The sequence below is a fragment of the Thermobia domestica genome, chromosome 11, assembly GCF_964235325.1.
Source record: "Thermobia domestica chromosome 11, izTheDome1.hap1.1, whole genome shotgun sequence".
NCBI lineage: Eukaryota > Metazoa > Arthropoda > Insecta > Zygentoma > Lepismatidae > Thermobia > Thermobia domestica.
In genome coordinates this window covers 182164453-182170452 of record NC_137464.1, presented here as the reverse complement: position 1 = coordinate 182170452, position 6000 = coordinate 182164453, and the positions used below count along the sequence as shown (strand labels likewise).

At 29.2% G+C, this 6000-nt stretch overlaps 1 long non-coding RNA gene across 5 annotated transcripts in view; it reads left to right on the top strand.

Annotated features, from left to right (window-relative positions):
* The first annotated feature begins 2727 nt into the window (after positions 1-2727).
* The window catches only part of LOC145664599 (uncharacterized), a 485044-nt gene continuing 481771 nt past the window's right edge, over positions 2728-6000 (top strand). For all 5 annotated transcript variants that reach the window (XR_014127494.1, XR_014127478.1, XR_014127484.1 and 2 more), the window contains exon 1: positions 2728-3048. This is a non-coding gene — a long non-coding RNA (uncharacterized LOC145664599). The remainder of the gene's footprint in view (positions 3049-6000) is intronic.

Sequence of the window (6000 nt, the reverse complement as noted above, 5' to 3'; positions counted from 1 at the left end):
CATCGTCGTCCGTTACTTCACACGAATTTGAACAAAATCACATTTTTAAATTCTATTTCTTGCAATAGACAGATAGACCAAGGACCTAGACAAATAAATCATACTATGGATTAAAAATAATCCTATTTCTCAAAGCGAAATATTGAATCATGCTTTACTGTAGGGTTAGTTACTAATGAAACATTTATACGTTATGGACAAAATCATTGTAAATGTTTACCAAAATAAAATCGTCCGAACAAAACTCATCCCCACCAGGAAACTATTATTTTGTATTATTTTCTGTTTGTTTCTGAGAGAAGGAAATTATGTCATATAGTAGGGCGGTTAATAGAATATTTTATTTGTGAAATATGAGGAAATTACGAGTTCGATGTAGAGGATTTTGAGAAAATAGCAACTTTTGAATTTGGTCACCATTAATTATCCTATTTTTTATTATTATTGATAAAAAATAATATATTTCTTAAATATTTTTTCTTCAAAAGCTAAGTTTAAAATTCAGTTTTTATAATTTGAATGATGTGGTTTCTACCCACTGCTGACACAAATAGACGAATAGTCGACGGATATCCAGAAACTAGTTTTTCGACTTCTCACGAATTCGTGTCAGGGAATTTAATGTTTAGTATTTAAGAGCATAATAGATTTAAATCCTTTGACATCTTGGATACGACTTATTTCAGGGGTATCTAACATTCTTCACTTTTTTCGTTGCTTGGACATAAAAAATTGAGAGGTAAACCTATATGACATATTTTTTCTTAAGTTCGTATTTCACTGTATTTTAAGATTATAATAACTCTTTCTTAAAGTCCATTGCTTAATAGTAGTATAAAAAACTGTCATTTGGAATCATCCAAAGAATTAAAATACTTTAAAAAGATATTTTAAGAATTAATTATAAAATATATATATAGTAGGTATAGATATGTTGTGTGATAGAAATGCTTGTTACAATTAATTCTTAGCAATCACTTGATTCGTTATTATCAGAATCAGTAGTCAGCAGGCCGCCCAAAAATATTTTTTGAGTATCGACAAAACAGATCCTAACCTAAAATTTTGCATATCAACTAAAAAAGAAATGAAATAAGTGTACTTCTAAATATGTCAGATAAGCTTTAATAATTTTGAAGTGTATTGTAAGTGATAGCATTAATAAATACAAATATTAATGACTATGACTGTACAATGCAAAAATGCAGCTGGTGTTACATGATGTATCTACTGTTTGAGGACAATTGGTAACCTTTGCTGCGGAAGTCAGTACGTGCATTTTTACTAAAATTTGAAAACATGTCTATCGTTTACAATTAGTACTAAAAGAATAACATATTTGTATTATTCGCAAATGAAATTCCGATATTACATATGGAGTCATTGATATACTACGTACAGTGTAACATTAGATTATGTTTCAACATGATAAACGACAAGGAAAATATTTAGCTATTTAGAAAAATAAAATAATTCGTAGATATCTGTCAAACAGGCCAAAAAAAAAAAAGGTTACCCCCTGAATTAAGTAAATAATTATCCTATAATGTTATGCAAGCTTCATCTTCATAATCTTCTTACTTGAGAACTGCAATTTATGTTAGGAATAATTGAAATTAATCTGGCTTTTTTTTAAGTGAAAGAATGATTTGTAGCTTTAATTAAAATCATTAATGCAATGCACAACATTCACAGAAATTCTGCACTTCTCACTTACTTTCAGTTTCCTTGTCTTGTAAAATAATCTTTACTATAAGTTTTAAATGTTACTTCTTTATTTAAAAAAAAAATTCGAGTGGTTATTCTTGTCTGTTGTGTTACTAGATTGTTAATATTTGAATTTATTTCGTTATAAAGAAAGAAAATGAAATGATGTTGTACATCACATACACGTCAGCAAATTAATAAAACTTAATTCATTCCGTATACGAAGAATGAATATAAATTTTTATATCTTCATTACAAAGAATATGTGTGTCACTGTTAGGAAAAATCAAAACGATAAATACAACTTGGTAGTTTAATACATAGGACATAAAATAATAAATAGTCTATTCCAGTAGATTAAAAAAACTATTAATTGCATCATCTTGGCAACAAACGACATACATAGTTATAACGCTATAAAAATGAGTTCTTCTCTATTTTCTCAAAGACTGCGCATGACAATTTTCCTTCAAGGATCTCAGTTTGTTTATCTCGATGTGATCAGTCTATTGATATATGTCACATCTTCGGAAAACATTATAGGTAGGCAAAAATTAAGTTTAAAAGTTAATCATAATTTTGGGCTATAGGCCACCTCATTAACCATAGTAGGCTACTCTCTACGTGCTGCCATATTGCTAGTGTCATAATAAAAATTTTGATTAGTGTACCGGCATATTTCGGTATTAGATTCACCTTAATAGATAGCGCGGTTATCATATAGCATCAATTTTTATGTTTACAAAACAATAGTTTTTCTCAATTTTCTCGAAACCTACGCATGAAGATTTACACTCACCTACATATATAATTTTGTTCAGCAATATGTGATCTATATAGATGCAGTGTGTCTTATCTTGGGACAATATCTTTTCGTTAAATACTAATAATAATTGTAGAATTCTAGTTCCTGAGCTTTTTGTGTATACAAAAAAAGAAATGTCCTCCGTTCCAAGGCCAAAGAAATTCGGGTGAATAGAGGATCTGGCAACAGGGGTTCGTCCGCCTTGTGAGAAGAAACGTTATCGGTAAATGAAGCTGCACTCAGCGGTATACGCAGCTTGTCAAGGTCACGGTGGTTGTTCAGTGGTTGTGTATACACAGTTACGGCTGATACTTCAAGCAGGAATGCATTCCTTTTTGTGCTTTTTAAAAAATCGTGACGGTGTTAAAATTCTTGGAACTACTTGAAGCCTTGAATGTTACATCCTGCAAGCTAAGTGCAAAAGTAATGTCAATGAAACAAAATAAGAAGAAAAGGGGGAAAATGTCCTGGTTAAACAGTGATGTTTAAAAAGTGTTTCCCTACATTATTTTCCGAAAGAAAACTGGATTGAAACAGTAAGAATTATTATTATTATTATTATTATTATTATTATTATTATTATTATTATTATTATTATTATTATTATTATTATTATTATTATTATTATAGTAGTAGTAGTAGTAGTAGTAGTAGTAGTAGTAGTAGTAATAATAGTAGTAATAGTAGTAATAGTAGTAGTAATAATGGTAGTAATAATGTAGTTGTAGCTTCGTACTTGTAATAGTTAATCGTAAAAAGAAAAGGAGTTCCTTGTATTATATTAAGCTTCTAAATTAAGTGTAGACTTATACTGAAATGCCAGTTATCCGGATAAATGACTTCTAATGTAAACCGGATAATTAAGAAAATTATTTAAAAATATGAGAATGAAGTCCATAAAATAGCTTTTATTTAATAAGAAAATATGACTTATGTAGATTGAAAGTAAGCTCACATTTACTACAAATAATTATTTAAATTAAAATTCAAGATTTAGATAGCAGTTCAAGGAAACTTTATTTTAGGAAAGAATACATACACTTATCGTTTAAATAAGTTCTTTTTTTATGTAATTTTTAGATCAAAAGATCCAATATATTTCAGGTAAAAATTTTCTTGTAGGCTTTATGTACGAGGCCTTGTAGGCCCTTGTAAGAGAATTATATATAGTGTATCCAGACCCAAACTATCAGTTAACTCAGAATGATGTGCTTATTCTGCATAAAATACGAAAACTCGATTTAAAGACCGTTCAAAAATTTGGTGGCCCCTGATCCAAGAATGCATCAAAAGATCCAATGTATTTCAATCAAAAATTTTCTTGTACACCTTATATCTGAAGAACTAGGACTGTAGCGAAACCCAAGCTATCACTTAACTCAGTGAGATGTGCTTATTTCGTAAAAAATATGAAAACTCGAATTAAGGGCAGTTCAAAAATTTTGTGGCCCCTGATCCAAGAATGCATCAAAAGATCCAATGTATTTCAATCAAAAATTTTCTTGCATACCTTATATCTGAAGAACTAGAACTGTAGCGAAACCCAAGCTATCACTTAACTCAGTGAGATGTGCTTATTTCGTAAAAAATATGAAAACTCGAATTAAGGGCCGTTCAAAAATTTTGTGGACCCTGATCCAAGAATGCATCAAAAGATCCAATGTATTTCAATCAAAAATTTTCTTGTACGCCTTATATCTGGGAAACTACATATAGTGTAGCCAAACCCAAGCTATCACTTAACTCACTATGATGTGCTTATTCTGTAAAAAATATGAAAACTTGAATTAGGGGCAGTTCAAAAATTTTGTGGTCCCTGATCCAAAAACGCATCAAAAGTTCCAATGTATTTCAATCAAAAATTTTCTTGTACGCCTTATATCTGGAAAACTACATACAGTGTAGCCAAACCCAAGCTATCACTTAACTCAGTATAATGTGCTTATTCCTTGAAAAATACGAAAACTTGATTTAGGGGCCGTTCAAAAATATTGTGGCTTCTGATCCAAAAACTAATTATTGACCTAAACTGCAATATTTTGATCCATTTTTTGGATCATTCCTAAAATTCTTGGCCAAGGTCGCAATTCTTTTGATCCATTCTTTTTAATCATTTATAAAATTCTTGTTATCATAGGTGATATTGAGCCTAATGACTGGAGTTCGGCTATTTTGAGTCATGCTGTAGGCCTATATTGTTTCTATCAGTTCCCGCAGTACTCATATTTTCGGTTTTCAAGATAGGTCTTTTCAAAACTTCAGAAAAATGTAAATTTAGAAACTTATTTGAGAAATACATTCTAATAGTTTCTTCTAGTTCAAAATGGTCAGAGTCAGTTGTAATCAAAGTAAAGATTATATAATTTGAGTTGATACAAATAGGTGACAAATCGGTTTAACAGAAAGAATATCTGAAGATCATTTATCAATCAATAGATGTAACTGTGCTGAACAAAATTTGGGTGAACATAAATCCTCATGTGTAGCTTTCGAGAAAATTAACAAGAATATATATATATATATATATATATATATATATATATATATATATATATATATATATATATATATATATATATATATATATATAAACCTAAAAATTGATGGATGTACGATAACCACGAATCTATTAATATAAAACTAACGTTGAAGTTTACGCTCATCAAGCTTTTCGTTACAGCACTTCCAAAATGGCTCTAATTAATTAGGTATAGCGAAAAATGAACATTAATTTTTATACTTTAATTTTTTTCTTTCATATATATCAATCGATAAATCACACTGAGGTAAACAAATATATTGAGAGTAAATTCCCATGTGTAGTTTTCGAGAAAAAACAATTTTTATGGCGCTGAAAGAATGTTGTTTGTTGCCAATAGTAGTAGTTTTTATTTTGTTGAAAGAAATTATTTATTTATTTATGTAATGCATATTTAGAAAATACATTGTTGAGATTATGTATGCTGTTGTTTGTTTTCTAATGAGGGCACACATACTCCGAACAGTGACACACAGCTCTAACAGTGAGTCATATGTTGCTTACAATAATAATAATAATAATAATAATAATAATAATAATAATAATAATAATAATAATAATAATAATAATAATAATAACTGTTTAAGGTTATATACGTATAACAGAAATAAACAGTTTTAGTATTTTCTAATAACTGAAAAATGATCCCAATGCCTCTGCTCTTTTGGTTCAATTGTCCTGAGTGGCTACGTTTGGTAAATGGGCTAGAAAGTGAGTTCGAATACTTAAGCAAGACAATAAATGTGCAACTCTAAAATGAAAATAGTAAGTCATGTAAATACAGCAATTCACAAGAATAGTATTTTTTGAAGACCATAATAATAAAAAAAATGAGATTTTGTTACTGGAATTTTTAGTACAAGAATTTGAAAAATGAAATGAAATCTTTGAGTTTTACGTCCCACGGTTATGCCGGTTAGGCTAAAGGAGACGGTGATGATGAGTAATG